The sequence below is a fragment of the Rhinolophus sinicus genome, chromosome 4, assembly GCF_057876585.1.
Source record: "Rhinolophus sinicus isolate RSI-liver-muscle chromosome 4, RSI-T2T, whole genome shotgun sequence".
NCBI classification, from domain to species: domain Eukaryota; kingdom Metazoa; phylum Chordata; class Mammalia; order Chiroptera; family Rhinolophidae; genus Rhinolophus; species Rhinolophus sinicus.
The window spans coordinates 44,551,590-44,570,538 of NC_142504.1; the positions used below are offsets into that span (position 1 = coordinate 44,551,590).

The 18,949-nt window shown below is 35.6% G+C and overlaps 1 long non-coding RNA gene across 1 annotated transcript; it reads right to left on the minus strand.

The window, feature by feature from the left end:
• Nucleotides 1-3,181: 3,181 nt before the first annotated feature.
• LOC109435293 (uncharacterized) lies at nucleotides 3,182-8,978 on the minus strand. The gene is made up of 2 exons (XR_002135950.3): nucleotides 5,908-8,978; nucleotides 3,182-4,094 (listed from the first exon to the last, which is right to left on the minus strand). It is a non-coding gene; the product is annotated as an uncharacterized LOC109435293 (long non-coding RNA).
• Nucleotides 8,979-18,949: the final 9,971 nt, after the last annotated feature.

An 18,949-nucleotide genomic window follows, 5' to 3' on the forward strand; every position in this document is an offset into this window, starting at 1 on the left:
CTTATATTACTAATCAGTGACTTGGTTAGATTACTTACTTTTCCTCTAATTTAAAGATCTCTCAGTTGAGATCCAAGATGGCAGAGTAGGTAAACACTGTGCCTGAACTGTTCTGTGAACACATTAAAATTACAAGTAAACGACAGAACAATCAACCTGGAGCACCATCTGAAGTCTAGATGAACAGAAGTCTTATAACTAAAAATAAAAAGAAGCCAGGTCGAGACTGGTAAGGGGGCAGAGATGCAGAACGGGCCCCAAACCTCCCTGTGCCAGTTGAGAATCGGGAGGGATAGCTCAGCTGTGGAGGTTCCCCCTGGAGGAGTGAGGGACCCTAGCCCCCCACACCAGGCTCCCCAGCCCAGAGTACTGCTGCCGGGAAGAGGAGTCTGCAAACATCTGGCTGTGAAAAATAGTGGGGATTCTGACAGCTCGGCTGGGATAGAAGGCTGTGGGAAACCCAGACATCCCCTTGAACAGCCCACACACAGACTTACTCACTCGCAGGCACTTACCTTGGGCTCCAGCGGAGAGACAGTGACTCAGGAGGCCTTGGAGACATAGGAGGGGCCGACTGAAGTGTGTGGCTGCAGGAAGAAGATTGGAGGACAGTTGGCATTTTCTCTGTGAGGGCTCCTTCTTCTGTGCAGCCAGCAGGTGGGCGCCATCTTTCCTATGTGGAGCCCGCCCCCACAGGCCAAATCTGAATCTGATTGGCCTGGTGAGTTCTGCTGCTCCACCCTGCTGACTCAGCTGGGACCCCACCCACCCAACTTGCTTACAGCTGGAGGCACTTTCTCTGGGAGCAGTCAGCCCCTCTCACATTGCAGTCTTTCTTGGAAAATTATCCGAGTCTGCAGGACTCAGGCAGATGGTAATTACAAAATAGTCATGGGGATGTCAAGTAAAGCATAGGGAATATAGTCAATGATATGGTAATAACTATGTATAGTGCTAGTGAGTACTACAGTAGGTGAGAGGATCACTTCTTAAGTTATATAAATGTCTAACCACTATGTTTTACACTGAAATTAATATAAAATAATATTGAATGTCAACTATAATTGAAAAATTAAAAAAGGGGTGGAAAGGAAAACAGGAATAAGATATCTAAATTTCCAGGCATAAAACAAATAAGTACGGGATGTAATGTACAGCATAGGGAACATAGTCAATAATATTGTGACAGTGTGTTATGGTGTCAGAAAGTTGCTGTACTTATCATGGTGATCACTTCTTTAGGTATATAAATGTTGTATAACTATGGTATACCCCTGAAACTAATATAATATTGTGTGTTAGCTATATTTTTAATAAAAATCTTTTAAAAAAGAAAATAGAAGAAAAAACACCTCTGGATATTAATTTGTGATATTGTGACTTATAATAAGAAAAATATATTTGTTCTTTGACCCTGCCACACAGCTCCTAAAGACTTTGGAACTTTCTGAGCTATTAGAGCAATGGGAGCAGCTCTTGTTATAATATGTGGTCTCTTGTCCTCAGTTCTTGAAATTTCTTCAGATCCACAAATGTGAAATGGGTGTATTATTATTCAAAACAAGTTCCTTTCTGCCACAACTAAGTTTCTGTTAGTGAAGTGACTTTTGGAAAGCACCTAAGAATTGGGGCTGGTTGCCAGGAGAACCAAACACTGAGTAGAGGGTTGGAACTTTCAGTCAGGACCCACCGACCTCTGGGGAATGGAACTGGAGGTTGAATCATTTGCCAATGGTCAATGATTTAATCTATCATGACTATGTAATGAAGTCTCCATAAACCCAAAATGGCAGGGTTCAGATTGCTTCCAGGTTGGTGGACACAGGGACACTTGGGGAGAGTGGCATGCTCAAAGAGAGCATGGAAGCTCTGTGCTGTCCCCATACCTTGCCTTATGTACCTCTTCCATTAGGCTATTCCTGAATTACATCCTTTTATAACAAACCAGTAATCTAGTAAGTAAACTAGTATCTTGAGTTCTGTGAGCCATTCTAGCAAATTAATTGAAACTGAGGAGTGAGCGTGTTGTTGGAACCTTCAATCTATAGCCCATTGGTCAGAAGCACAGGTGACAATCTGGACCTGTGATTGCAATCTGAGGGTGGGGTTGGCAGTCTAGTGGGACAGAGCACTGTGGAATCTGATGCAATCTCTGGGTAGACAGTATTAGAATTGAATTAAGTTGTATTAGAACAACAAATTGGTGTCCAAGAACTGCTTGTTGGTGTGGAAAACCCCCGGCCATCCACATTGGAATTGGATACAGAATGCTTTATAATTGTTCCCAATACTCAGAGTGCCCAAGTGATAGCCAGAGCAGAAATCCTAGAGTCAGAGAGAAAGACATAGCTTGGCTCTATAAAGAAATGACTCTTTGATAGGATATTTTACCATCAGATAAAGTAAATGGAGGACGTTCATAGCAATCAATGCCTTTCAGGAAAGAGAAAAACCTCAAATAAACAACCTAACTTTACACCTCAAGGGACTAGAAAAAGAAAAACAAGCCAAATCCAAAGTTAGTATAAGGATGGAAATAACAAAGATTAGAATGGAAATATATGAAACAGACTCAAAAGACAATAGAAGACATCACTGAAACTGTTAGCTAATTTGTTTCTAAAGATAAAGATATACAAACATTTACTTAGACTCACCAAGAAAAAAAGAGAGGACTCAAGCAAACAAAATCAGAAAGAGGAGATGTTACAACTGATACCACAGAAATACAAAGGATCACAAGAGACTACTATGAACAACTATATGCAAATTGGACAACTTAGAAAAAAAACACGATAAATTCCTAAAAACCTATAACCTAAGACTGAATCAGAAAGAAAAAGAACATCTGAAAAGGCTGAGTTTTAAGGAGATTGAATAAATAATCACAAATCTCCCCAAACAAAAGTCCACAACCAGATGGCTTCACTAGTGAATTCTACAAAACATTTAAAGAAGAAATAATACCAATCCTTCTCCAACTCTTTCAATAAATAGAAGAGGAGGAAACACTCCCAAACTAATTTTATGAGGCTAGCATTACCCTGATACCAAAGTCAGACGAGGACGCTATAAGAAAAAAAAAATTACAGGCAAATATCCCTGATGAATACAGATGCAAAAATCCTCAACAAAGTATTGGAAAACTGAATTCAACAATACAAAAGGATTCACACATACACCATGATCAAGTGGGATTTATTCCAGGGATGAAAATATGGTTCAACATCTGCAAATCAACCAATGTGATATACCACATTAACACAATGAAAGATTAAAATTACATGATCATGTCAACAGACACAGAAAAAGCATTTGACAAAATTCAACATCCATTGATGGTAAACTCTTAAGAAAGTGAGTATACAGATAAAGTAAATGGGTCAGAATTCACACACACACACACACACACACACACACACACACTCCAAACTTCCAATGATGACAAGTTCAAGATAGATAAATCAATAAATAATTTTCCATGATATATATTAGGATCCATTCCCCAAGGAAGTGGAAACTGGATAGAGAGATTTAAAGAATCATTAGAAGATAACAAGCATTGAATGCTCCAGGAAATCATTGTTTCTTTAGGCTCCTTGAGTGTAGGTACATACACACACACATATGCACACACACACACACACACAGAATCATACTCACACTGAGAAATTAACAGGATTCATCTGTCATATTCACAAAATTTGAATGTTGAAATATATTTAATAATTTGATAACTAAAAGACTGTGAAAGATCAATTTCAAAATCGTAATTAATTAAAGAACTGCAATTTTTCTGAGATTTGATTGTGTTGGTATCTGTGAGCCCCTCAGATTAAGTCTTTAAAATGAATGCTTTTATCAATTTTATAGATATTGTATGAATTGTGAAGTAGTTAGGTACATGAAATAGAAGCCCATGTCTGTAGTTTAACCTTGTAATAGCATTTTATTTTCTTCACATAACAAGAAGTCTGAAGGCAGGGAGTCTAGCCCCTCTTCTATCATTTTGCTCCATCATCCTCACAGGAGAACTTTTATCTTCATGCTTGCCAAATAATGGAGGCAAGATGGCGTCTCCCTCTTCAGCTGTGCTATAGGTTGGAAAAAGAGAAGTGACAAAAAAAGTCTGTATTAGAAAAACAAAAATATTCACAGATGTCTCTAGCAGAGCCATACTTTTATGGCATTGCTTACTTACACTTTTGTTACATGGCCACCCCTGATTGTAACAGAGTCTGAGAAGATGAGTATTGTATCTGAGAACATTGCTAATCTGAACAAAAAGGGGCTCTATCAATAAAGAGGAAGTGGAGAATAGCTCTTGGGTAGGAAATTAGGAGTATCTAATGATGCATTGAATTCAGAATGCTATATAATCACACTGAGCATTTTAAAGCAAATGCTGAATATCAATAACTATTCACTTTTGCTATTCTTGAAGGTTTTATTTTTTCATGAATAGTCATTGTTAATAATGAAATAATTTAAATGTTTTATATACTTTGTACTCTGCATTATACTAGTGAGAATGAGGTCATTATAGGTCATTAATGGCTTTTGTATACTATTCTTTTTTATATATGCCTCATTTTAATGATGGCTTTAAGCTCCATGTTATGACCAATATTAATCTCCTTTGGACAGCATATCAATTCTAAATCATACGACCTAAATCCAAATTCTAAAAATTTTCTGAGCGAATTACCAATATGTTTCAAATAATCTTTCTTTAATGCCCACATACTGATAGAAAATATTAAAGTCCTAAATGAATTCATTAAGCTAAATGTGCAACATGTATTCAAGAAACTCTTTTTGTGTTTTGTGTATCTTTGATAGCCTTAATATCTGCAATTCAGTATTTGATAGGTTAGTTTTTTAAGGTATTAAAATTGTTGCCTCTTCAGAAACATTTTTCTGCACTTCTAAAAATATTTCTTAATTTTATTCTATCTCCCACTAAAATGTAAATCTTAGGTTCTCTGCATTTCTCAAAACCAGTCTTTAATGCTGATAATCAAGATGGACAGATTGTTCAATGACATTTATATGGCAGGGGAGGAAAAGAGAGAGTAAAGATGGGATATCTGTTCTAATGTTCTGTCTAAATGGTACTCAGAAGTAAATATAGTACCTTTTTCTGAATGCAAATCTAATACTAATTCATATCTTAAGTAATATGATACTATAGTTTTACATCTAATTCCAAATCCTCTGTGAACTCAATTAGAATTAATTCTGCTTCATCTTACACATCTTACTGAGTACATTTTTTTCAAATCTAATAATAGTCCTGTTTATTTGAGCTGATTTATGTTTTATAAGCAGTCAAATGCAAGTATGACAGAAAGGGTGTCAAATGTACCACATGACGTGTGGTTTAGATAAAATGTAATTCTCTCAATGATAAACAAACACATGTAGAACCTTACATATAAATATTTTACCCTTATTTGCTTATAGCTAAAGCATTGAGGAAGAAAAAATAGATAGAAATGAAATTGAGAGAATAACCAAATAATAATTAAACAAAAACAAGAAAACTGCAAAATGTGCCCTACATGATACATACACATACTCGAATATAGATAAATGTATATTCTTTTGATATATAATATATGGATATATAAATATATGATGATATTCTGAAGGAAACAAATTGGCAAAATGAAATCATTAAGTAACTTTGTTTTTTCTCATAATATTCTTTGAAGTATGCTCTACAGGGTAATTCTTCTGTTTCCCCTAGATAAAATCTTGGTTGGTCACCCATAGCTCTCTTAAATAATAAATCCTCCTGGTACTTTAGTCCCTTAAACTATTTCAGTTCTGAAACTGATAGGTGTAGCCAAAGTAATAATAAAAACTCCGAGCTTCATTCAAAATTAAAGCTTCTGCACTTACCTAATCAGCCATGCAACAGAAGGCAGGCTTGCAGCGTACAGTATAGTTTGGATAGATACTCCTCTACTGACCTAACTTGTCTTTCTTCCTATCCTCAGTTGCTACATTGCACTGTTTCTGACCATCCACGGTTCCAGATGGTGGAGGGAGGAGAGGTGAAGGCACAGGAGAGACCTTCCATGATGGTACTCCAGGAGCTGCGATCATTGCTTGCTGGTTTGGCAGGTGTCATAACTGACTCTTGCTCTTTTTTCCCTTGCAGGCTGTTTCAGTTCCTCGTAGGGTTCTTCAGACCATTTACTTCTCTCCCCATTCATTGGTAGACATCTCTCACCTGTACTTAGCTGGGATTTGGGTCTCAGGACTCCATCTCTTCACAGACTCTGTCTGTTGGGATTCTATTCCTTTTTAGGCAGCAGCCCTTTTGGATAAAGTCCTTTAAGATGACTCCAGGTCAGCTTTCACCCACATATGTGTGGTTCATACCTTCTGTATGTATCTCTGGTCCATTTTCAGTTATAATTTACTTTTTAAAACAAAACTTTTCATACTATCACAACTAGTATATTTCAGTGTATTCAGATCTGTTTTAATTAATAAAATTGAAATTAAGTTCAAAGCATCACTGAGTCATAGTTGTTTTGAAATCACGAATACAGAATGTTAAACAAATACTGTGATGTGTGGTGAAAACATTTATTGATTGTTAAAACACTGGGGATTGTTAAGATAGAACAATACACTTCTTTTACGGAAGAAAACACAAAGAATCAATTGAGCAAAAGTTGTTACTGGCCAGGGGCAGAGCAAAGCCTTATGTGATGAACACAAAAGAGCATGGAGTCTAGAGTCAAACATACCAGATCTGACAATTAAGTTCGCGAACTCATCCTAGAAAAAGTGCTGCATACCTCATTGCAGAATATCACTATGGTCACCTTCAAAGTACTCCCCTTGGGAAGGTATGCACTGATGCCAGTACCTAGTCCACCCTTCAAAGCAATTTTGGAACTATTTTTCTGGAATGCCCATCAGAGCTGCTGTCACATTACCCCTGATGTCCTGAAAGTCATCAAAATGTCTTCCTTTCAATATTTTCTTTATCTTCAGGTAAAGAAAGAAGTAATTGGGGGGCCAGATCAGGTGAGTAGGGAGGGTGTTCCAATACAGTTACTTGTTTACTGGCTAAAAACTCCCTCACAGACAGTGCCGTGTGAGCTGGTGCATTGTCATGATGCAAGAGCCATGAATTGTTGGTGAAAAGTTCAGATCATCTAACTTTTTTATGCAGCCTTTTCAGCACTTCCGAATAATCAACTTGGATAACTGTTTGTTCAGTTGGTACAAATTCATAATGAATAATCCCTCTGATATCAAAAAAGGCTAGCAAGATGGTAGCAACAAGTTCACGAACTTAATTGTTTGTATGCGAGTTTGAGTCCTATCTCTGCAATATATTAGTTACAAGAAGTTGACCAATAATAAGTTATGTAATGTCAGTTTCTTTTTCCACAGAATGGGGATAATAACAATTCTGGCAATTAAATTTTTTGATGATTAAATAAAACTGTAATACACATGGTGTATATCACATATTAACTCCTTAATAATTGTTAGTTAATCTTGCCTTTTAACACTGGTCAAATTGTTGTGTCTTTATTATTATTATATTATAATTATGTATTATTATTATTATTATTATTATTATTACAGCTATGGCTTCTTTGGGTATTTACTTTTTTATGATTTCTGAAACTAAAAATAAGGTACCTATTAAATGAACATATACATATAGGTATATGTATAAATATATTTTACATTATTTTTAGGTCACTGAATTATTACAATGCAATATTTAGCAAGTATATATGATGTAGTACTATAATGGGAATCTTTATTATACTACATAAAACAAACTTTAAACTATTAAACTATGCTTTATTTTTCTAAATAAAGCAAATAAACCAGTACAAATAAACCCCCACTTCTACTGAATTAATCTTTGAGATTAGTAAACCAAGTAGCTGAAGCTCTGGTTTTGAACGTAATAGGGGAGAGAAAGACCATTCAAAAGTCCTGTATGACATGCTGGGAGAAAACTCTATGAGTTTGAATACATAAGGGGCGTTTATGATGCAAATCATGATTACTTAGATGTGCACAACTCTTCATCTTTGAACAAGTCATTCATGTTGGTAGCTAGATAATAGTCAGGCTATTGCTAAGTGAAATGGCTAGTATTGCATTTGTGGCTACTGTATGTATCCAAAGAGAACATGTTACTGTTGTTCCCAAGCAGACAGTGTCACTACTTTCTTGTTTGTTTATACTCCTCTCATAAACATGCGTTTGAGATTTTGTGTGTAATGAATGCTTAAAATGCTTTGCCATGTGGTTAAAATTGTTAGGAAGGATAAGGACAAGCTTTTGTCCCCAGATCTTACTTTTCTATTCCAACAAATCCAAAACAACATTGTACTGGTCTACTCTATAATATCTAGATGATAGTTCTAGAAAATATCTCCCTCCAACATCTAAGATTCTAAAATATATTACATTTAACTATTAATGAAATCTATTTGGGTGTGCTTTGCTCGAGATCAGTATTATTACTTTGTATGCCCACTTTATGTAGATAACAATTGTTTTCCCTTCAAAAATGTTAATATGTTGCTCATAATAAGCCAATAATTTATCTTTTCTTATGTATTTAATATATTACATGTAAATACATTTGAAATATCTCTATATATGTTTCCTTTCTCTGTCCACTAAAAGGGCTTAGTAGTAATGGCCCAGCAATAGCAATAAACAAGCCAATAACTGTATCTTGGTTTCTAAATATCATTCTTCACTAAAAGGAACAGGGTTCCTTGTGGGGCAAAGGCAGATTCCAGAGCTGGGGAAGAAAAAGAACAAGATAAATTTGGAACTTTTTTTATATCAGGAAGCAAGGAGTGCTCGAATTATCAGAGAGACACGTCAAAAATATAAATGAACTATCTTGAAGGAGCCCAGGCAGACCAAATCTGGGATAAGTTGAGCATTTATTAAAGTAAAAAAAAAAAAAAAAAAAAAAAAAAAAATATATATATATATATATATATATATATATATATATATATATGTTGTAAATTCTAACCCATTAGGTTAAATAACAATCTAGGCTTCCCTACTGATACTATTAGGTTGGTGCAAAAGTAATTGTAGTTTAAAAGGTTAAAAATAATTGCAAAAACCGTAATTACTGTTGCACCAACCTAATAATTTTAAAACATTATCTAAGATTAAATGTAAAGGCTTGTACATTTATTCATTAGCGTAGTTCATTCAGTAAATTTGTATCATGCATGCAGTTCTACCACCAATGACTTCAAGGAGAACCTACAGGGTAAAAGCCTTTCCCTGACCATAGATGAAGCCTAGACCAAATACCAATCATATACACAATTATCTCCTTAGACACTGAGCAAATGCCAATATATTAGAAACTTTCCGGGGGAAAAAAGCCTCAAGTATGTATTCCCAAATCTACATGGTTACTTTAATGCTGTATCTCTCTCAGCTATTAAAGTATGCTTCTGTTATTGTTCCCTGATAGAAACTACTTTTGACTTGGCCTGCCAAAAGTTTTGTATCCTCCTCCCTTCTCTTTTGCCACGTCTCCCATAGTTTCTCCTCCTAGGTCCTCATCCAGCTGTTCTACTTCTGCGAGGCAGCTAAGAGTTGGAGAAGCCCCCCATCAAGTTCCAAGTTAAGAACATCAAGTGCTGGTAAACGAAATGTAATGAATGTCTTAAATACCACTCTACTACTCTAACTTAAAAAGAGAGGTAGGAAAACCACGTAAAACATGCTATTAAATCATTATTAAATCATAATTTTTATTAAGTAGTAACTGGTACTCAATGCCAACATATTTATAAGTAGACTGAAAATCTAGCATAAATATGATAATGGAAATATTGAATTGAAAACTGTATGTCAAAATTACTCCATCTTTTCACAATGTTTCCATGAGCATAGTTTGCATTAAATATGACCATATTTAATTTAACATTTTATTGTTTCAAAATGACATAATGATAAACATTCTACTGGGTATATTATATAGCCATAGAGATAGTTTATGGCTATTAACTAGAACAAATATATCATGGAAACTGTTCTAAAGATAAATGTTACATTAGTTAAAACCTAACAACAAAAAGACGTCCATTCACTCATTTATTTAACAATGACTTATTCAATATCTACTATATACTACTAGTACTACGTACTACATGACACTACTAGTATTCTGGTCTGTATGTACTCAGGGATGAGTTAATGTTTCTGTCCTAAAGAAATTCAGTAGTGATAAAAGCAGACATATAAATTAGTAATTGCAAAACAGTCTCAAGTACACAGGACAACAGTAGTGCAAAGATTGAGTAATTCTATGGATGGTGGGCAGGAGAGAGAAGGGAAGGCTCCCTAAAAGAGGGAATACTTGAGGAGAAGTTAGAGATGAGTTTATCAGATGAGAACCAATGAACGAGAGGCTATTAAAAGAAAGAGTGTAAATAAAGTCACAGAGGCATAGGTTAGTAGGGTGCATGGTGAGAAGGGATCTGGAGAGAATTAAATTTTAAGCAGGGTCCAATTTGTGAAAGGGGTAGTATAATTGAACACATAAAGAAAGTGAAAATTACCTAGTCTCTGACATGTCAAATTCCTTACCACCTCAGGACCTAGATATTTCCCTTTCCTCTGCCTGAAAAGTCCATCCCCCAGATTTTCACAAAACTGGATATTATTCCTCATTTAAGTTCAGGCTTAAAAATTATCTCTCAGAAGAGGCCCTTCCATACCACCTAACTAAAATAGTACCATTCTACTATACCCACCTGTTAACATTCCATTTCCTTTGTTTTTAAATCAATATAGAAGAGAATAAATATCAACCCTAACCCTAACTTTATGTAACATACCCACATCACCTTGATGTTTAATCTCTTTATTCTCATGAACTAGGCTGAGAAAATCATGGAAATTGCTAAATAATGTTTGGTGTAGTACAGACTCTAAGGATTTGTTAGCTGGCACCATTCTCTTTATCCTGTAATGAATATACTTTGTTCACTAGTAGCCATATGAGTATGACTAAAAGAAAACACCCTTTCAGAGGTATTTGCATTTTATTATCTTGAAAGGATAAATCTCTAAGGCAAAATTATCAGGCGATAGAACAAAACATAGTGAAGCATTTTGGAGAGAGCAGAAAAGATGTTTCTAGGCCTGTAAATCATACCTGATCCAAATCTGCCTACCCTTGAAGAGAAGCCTATATTTGTCTCCAGAGAAAAGGGCTAGAAAGTAAATCTCCATTAGTACTGGGAAAACTTAAACTTCTTTTATTTAGCCTTCTGCTAAAGTGGGAGCTTCAGGGAGTATTTATACATAAATTGACATTCTTTAAAATATTTGGGGGCTAAAAGATGAAAATGCAGTATGTTTGCTCTTCTTGTGGCCTGTAAAATGTTTAAATGAGCCCCTATACTCCTACAGTCACATAATCAAATGGACCAAGTATATAGGACGCTTTACCCCTTCAAATTTGGTTTAGGAAAAAACGGAGTACCTATTGTTATTAAATTAAGGAAATATTTCCTTATGTTTAGTTCTCTTGTCAAGATACTGTTGACAATATAAATGCAATTTTATATACAGCCTAAAGTAGAAAGCATAATGACATTAAAAATATGGCCTCGAAATTTAAAAATTTTAGTAAAATGGCAGTCACTACACTATAAAAGCACATAGGCAAATTAAGACACAAAACTAGATGGAATTCATTTAAGTATATACCACATATAGTATAGCAATTGACTGCTATCACAACCAATACTAACTGTAAAATATTCATATTTTCTTAAATAACATGGGCAAAATTTATCACACCTTTATGTAAAAATTTGAATTGCATATTTATTCATAGTATCTTTTCATTTACACAAAGTGCATTGCACATTAAACAGACATTGATTAAATTTACATTACAAATTTGTAATATTAAAGTTGTGTAGTGGTCTTCAAATATCTCACAACTTTAGGGTTAATGACTTAACTCAAGAAAAGGTTAGATGATGTATTGGAAAAGGATCAGGAGTGATACTACAAAATTAGTATGAGGCAACAATGGGAGTAGTCGATTGGAACAGCATACATTAAATACTAAGAGTGCTCATGTGAGGGAAGTAATAAGCCGATTACGTGCAGTCTCCACGCCAGATGTGGAGAACGCGTTAAAAGAACATTTGGAAACTGAAGCATCAGTTAAAGGTACTGAACAGAATGATGGAGGCCTAGTCTTTGAGTGCTCATTACTGACATATGAAAAGCAGTGGTAGCATTAATGATTAATGGTTAAGCTAACATGGATCCACAACAAACAAGTCATGCTTTGTAAGTAAAAATGCGCATTGTTTGATTTCACTTGTTCTTTATGAAGCTACGTTTTATCACTCCTTTCTCTGAATGTATTAATTTTAGCGGCCTATGGCTTGTGGAGTTCATCTTTCTCCTCTTTGGAAAATCATGGTAGCTTTGCTTTCACCCATCTTCTACTGATTGCTTTAATGTCCACTTTTCTTCAAATTATAGACAAAGGCTTGCCAAACCTCCAAATTCGTTTATTGCCCTAGCATTTCACTGAAAGAAGTTGGAGAATTAAAATCTTTCAAAGCAATTAAGTGATTCCCAATTATCCCATAACCCATCAAAAACCCAGTTTTCACTTAAAGGAATTTACCTTCCATTTTTCACTTTTAAAATTATTCTCCTTGATAGATAAAATGGTACACAATTGTCTCAAAACTTGAACACCTTCCCAGATGGCAAACTTCTTGCTATTCTTTATCTTTTAAAACACATTTAAATTTTGGGGGTTTACTTTACTAGTATCAATTGATTCTGTGCTTAATTTAAAAAATACATTTGACCCTTTTATATTCATTATAGTTATGTCTTTCCTTTTTTCCTACTACTGTATTTTCCTTCCTTCCTTCAACCTCTGTGAGGAATACAAACATAAATCATGCTCTTATGATTTAGCCTGAGGCTAATATGTCTAGAATGTTATGACACAACGCAGAAAGAAATGTGATGAAAAAGATCAGGTAGCATTTCATAGGCATTCTGTAGATAATTACTTTCAGCTGATTATATATAAATAGAAAACTTTATTTAAGAGGTTTATTAAACTGGACTTTCAAAAAATCCTCTATTCAAGTAAATGGTTGGGCTTCAAGGAATCTATAAACTACATAAAATGATATGTAATATTTGGAAGATATATATATCTATATATATAGATAGATATATAGATATATATATATGTGCATTTATGATGGGGGGAAAAGGTGGGGTAAAATCGCTAGTATTCATCATATTCCGAAAGACAGCTGTGACACTCAAAATGGCTAAAAGCAAACCACATGACGCAGAATACTGTTTGGAGAGGTTTACATAATTATTAAAATTAGTATGATTAGAATTACATTTTCATTGTCGCCTAATGTTCATCAGCATGTTTTGCTCCTTTATAATATGGATGAGGAAACAGGATGAACTTTTCTTTGAATATTTTAAAATATGCTTTTCCAAAGACTAGAAAACACATCTGACTGTTCCTTACTATTTCAAAATAGAATGTGTTCACTTTATTTCCATAACTTTCTTTACACGTACAAGATTTTTCACTACTGACAAAAATTAAGCCCATGATAATATTGTCTATTGGTATCTTATTTTACTTCCTTGGAATGCAAACTGTTGTCATTTTAAATCAATAATAAAATGATTTAAAAAATAATAATAGGCAGGATTAGAATATGGGCAGTAGACACCATATTAAAAAAACATGTAGAATATCTTAAATTTATTTTAAAATTTATAATGAAAATTGATGGGAAACTAAAGACATACTAAGGAGAGTTACAGAGCAAAAAAAGATAAATTAAGATGTACATTTGAAAAACAGAAGGAATACACAATATGAAAAAATAGAAGTAGTTAGAAAAGTAAGAGACAAATAGTGTTTTACAGATCAAATTTTCTGTAAGGATGAATGCATGAAAAATGGTAAGATGGTTCTAAAAGATTCAGAATCACAAAGTAGAAAGAGACCGCAACCAAACCACTCAAAATAAAAAAAGGGGGGGTGGTAGATATAGTTACTTGATGCCATGAAATTGAAGTACCTGAATTTTTGAAGTGTTTTTAAAAAATAGTAAGGAAAGCCTAAGTGTATAAAAGGTATGAGAATATCTTTTTTAGTTTAGTCGAATGTGAACTGATGATAAAAGATTGACAGGCACTGAATAAGTAAAAGGCAGAACAATAAAAATGAAAGATAAATTCAGATATTGACATTCAAGAAGTCTGACTGCGTAACACTGCATAAGACGAAACGCATTTACAGATTCAAACACAGTATCATCCTGTTGTATTTTGTGCATATGTTAAATAAGGTAACAAAAGCATAAAGAGTTCTCACTAAAGTCCCCATTATCATTTGCATAAAATATTGTAATGATTTTAAAGTCAAAGAACAAAAAATATTTTCATGCTTTCTTTTCTTGAGCTGGTCAAATTCCTCCACATTGTGAATTCTGTAGTTAAGATCGAACGATTTAAATGATTTTGCAGTTTTCTTTCCCCACTTTGTGTATCTTGCATGGTCCATGATTTTCACACAAAGAAGTGCTTTACAAGGACCAAAATCACATTGTTTAGAACTTTCTAGCAACTAAAATTATCTAATACTCTCATAAAATAGTCAAATTTTGCCTATCCCCAGACCTTTGGCGCAGGGGTAGGTGACGAATTGGCAGTGCTGTTGTAAGTTCCTGAGTTGCAGATATGTTGGACAATATATTTCCCCTTAGTACTAAGACCAATACTATAAAAATCACAATAGTGCTATGAAATGCAGAAGCACAATCAATGAATATTAATTCTAGACTAAAATGAAACAGTTATGGCCCTTTCATAATAATTTAGTTGATGTAAACCTCAAAATTACAATCATTACAATATTTGAGATTTTCAGGTAAAGAGAATTAGACTATAATGCAATTGGATAAAATACCAAGTGAAATATGCAATTCTGTGCACGTATTTGGAGGCTAAGCCCCTAAACCTTCCCCTAATTCAAGAGGCCTGGCTTCTCAACAACAGATCCTCATCTTGGAATAGTTATCTTCACTTAGCTTTCCTCTCCTCTCTGCTTAGTAAAAGACGTTGTAAACCAGAGGTCAGTGCTTTTCTCTTCTCACACTTTGCACTCTGTTGGGCGAGGCCAAAGAGTCAGGGTTTCAAAGTGTTCCCACACCTCTCTCTTCAGGCCAAACTTCCTATAGGACTTGGGCTTGTATTCCAGTCACTGGACTTAAGCTGTGCCCAGTCAATGGAATCACCACACTGGGGCAAGAAACCACAGGAGAATCATGGCAAATCCTCCTGAAACATCACTTAGGCAAAGTTGGGGGAAAAGTCAAATTCTACATCCGTATAAATATAAAGCTACTACAGAGCAGAATCTAAAATGCAAATGAATTTTTAGATGAAAGCTGGAGGCTTCAAATAAGATTACTCGTGGCTAGGGTGGGTGACTGTATCATTTTTAGAGCTATTTTGATGGAAAAGTTTGAGAGGCTCTGCATTACGCTAAATAAATCTACATTATAAATATGGATTAGCATTTTTATGTGAATATTGTAGCAGAAGTGAGAGGTTTGATAATTGACAAACGATGGAATGGATCAAGTGTATCCTCTACTACCACCATCCCCACTAGCAACACCTCTCAGACCCTACCCAGACCCTGTGTTAAACTCTTGAAGAATCTGACTGCTTTTCTTAACCTTACTTTCCTGGCTAAGTATGTTCTTTTTTTTTTTAATCAATATATGCTCTTCTGCATTCCATTTTCTTAAGATATTGGTATGGGTGTAAAGAGATAATCATTTAATATGAAAGATAAAAGTTCATATTAAGGTGGTCATATAATAACAGTTTATGTACCCTCGCTTTGCACGTATGTCATTAGGCAGAATTCTGCTGAGCATTTACATTGTGCCAGAGAATGTGCAAGGTGATAAGAATACAAAGATGAATTTTTTTTTTTTTACATCCACCCATTCTTCTGTGGCAGACTGGAAAACAAGGAAGTGAATTAGAAGCCATGTTTCCACAAAAGGTAAATGGAGACATAAAGGAGAGTTTTGTGTTGTGGTAGAAGGAGGAAGAAAAGTCAGAGAAGGTGACCCTAGAGGTATGTCTTAGAGAGTGAGCAGCTACAAACCAGAGAGAGAGAGAAGGCTGTATTTCACGCAAATAGAACCATGAAACGGCCTAGTGGAAACTAAGCAATCCAGGATGACCTAAGCAAAGGAATGTAAGGGGAAGGGGAGACTCAGGCTTGACCTTGGGGAGGACACCGAGGTCAGCTGCCCCAGGTCCCAAACAGGGTGGGCGACTGGCACAAGGCCTGATTGCCCTGATCTGAACTTTATTGATATTCAATCTTGAAAGTTCTGTCGTCGTATCCCAAGGGACCTGGAATAAATGCTGTAAAGAGGACTCCCTTCATTCGTGTTTATCTTGGAAAGCCCACATTAGCTGGGTTGCTCTGGGTTCCAATTTCAGCAGGTATACAGAGAAATATGGTTGGCGAGTTAGGAAGAAGGCAAAGGAGGATCAAAGTGAGCTAAAGAGTTTGGACTCTGCCATATATTTAATGGGCAGCACTAGTGGATTTGAAGCAGGAAAAAAGGAGAGGTTTCAGAAAGTTCTCTGAGGCAACACAACAGAAGTTTTTGAGGTAAAAGGCAGGGATAATATGGGATAGTGATACTGACAATCCAAACTACGATATAAACAGTGAGGATAGGAATACGTGGTGTTCTATGATACTGTACTAGACAGAATAATGCCCCCCTTAAAGATATCCAGGTCTCAATCCCTGGAACCTGCGCATACGCTACTTTACATGGCAAAGGGAAATTCAGGTTACAGATGGCACTGACTGCGCATCAGCTGACATTAAAATAGGGAGATTATCTGGGTGGGCCTGATGTAATCACAAGAGTCCTGAAAAGTGGAGGAAGGAGGCAGGAGAATCAGCATCAGAGTGATGGAATATAAGCAGAACTTGACCTGCTGTTGCTGGCCTTAATGCTGGAAGAAGGGGTCCACAAACCAAAGCCTCAAAGTGCAGGACAATGCAAGTAGGATTCTCTTCCAGATATTCACAAGGAGCACAGCCCCTCCTATGTCTCAGTTTTAGCCCAGCAAGACTCATTTGGCACTTCTGGCTTTTACAACTGTAGATAATAAATCTGTGTGGTCTGAAACCACCAAGTTTGTAGTTATTTGTTACAGAAGCAATAGGAAAAATACCAATACCCACTTCAACCTTAGTATGAAGGAAGCTTTTAACTGAAAATCACATTGAACATTTATATTCTGCTAAAACATGGGGCATCCCTTCATACCTTTGGTTAGGTAGGTCTCACCTTTTATAAAGATTTTTCTAGATGGAGTGCACCATATTTTGGTCTCACTGCCCACGATTCCTTATTCTTCCTCCTCAAACACTTAGAAATCCCATATTGTAGGGATACAATTTTTATGTCTGTTGATCAACTGCTGAGTTTTGTGGCCACTTCTGTTCCATTAGTTAATTTAAAAACACTCAGGTTTAGGGGCTTTCAATGTAACAAGGCATTAGTAGGAACTTCAGAGTCACACAGACATGGATCAAATCACAACTCCACTTTTTATTGGTAGTGTGACTTTGGGCAATTTAAAATACATGAGCCTCAGTTTCCTCATCTGCAAAATGGAATAATCATGTCTTAGATCAGGATCCCTAAAATCATGCCCTGAGATGAGAATTGTGTGCAAGAAATGCTTCCAGGAAATAAAACCCGTAAGTCACCAGAGTGAGCAAAATACGGAATGAAAAGATTTCAGGCAAAATCCTAGCATTTGCATGATCCTAGAGGGGAGCTGGGAGTATAAATTACATCTTAGGTTTTCTTACTACTAGAGGTGATAGGGCTGGACTTTTATGCTGTATAGGGCAATCCTTAGGAAAGGATGTCCTTGGAGAGAAGTAAACAACCAGGTGGTTCTCTCTGACTCTCTCTGCCTGAAGGCAAAGTGAGCCCAGAAGCCCCTTGGACAGTCTTCCAAAGAGAGTCTCAGGGGCTGGCTATGAGACACAAAAGAACACAGAAGCTAGGGAAAGGGTACTCAGACCGACTCAAAGAAATTCAAGGGGATGAGGTGGAGTCGGCCATAAGCATCCACCTCATAGAATTCTTGTAAGGATTGAATGCACTCATGCATTCTTTCCTTCAGCTTTTAAGATTCCTAAACTATTTTTCATTTGGAATAGCACACAATATCTGTGTCATGCTCTGCACATAGAGAGCTCAGCAATGAAATAATTCTTTCTTGACACAGGCATCAAACTCAGAAAGGGTAAAGGAGACAAAGTAAAAATAAAGCGAATGTGAAGGATACCAGAATAGAACGTAACCGAATTAGTCTGATTCTAACATTTCAAAATGGCTGTAATAGAGCTGGAAACTTGAACTATTTGCGACTCACATCTTTTTGCTTTTATCGCTGAAAAGCTAGATAAAGTTAACCAACCAACCAACTAACCAACAGATAATATATTTATTGATGACAATAAATCTTACAGGAAATGCTGTTTTCCTCCCTCAGTAAACAATCTAACTACCCAGAATACTCCTACATGTAATTTTTTTCTTAAAGGATCTCCATCTTCTTCTTTGCTACTCTCTGTTCCTAGACTGATAATTAATACCTTTAATTTTGATAGCATTTCACAGTTTTAAAGTGTATTCACATTTAAGTGCATTTTAAGAGCATTCAAATTTTACATGCTGCTCACACAACCTTGTAATTCACATAGTTACCCCCTTTTTACAAATGAGGGAACAAGCTCTGGAAATTTAAGTGA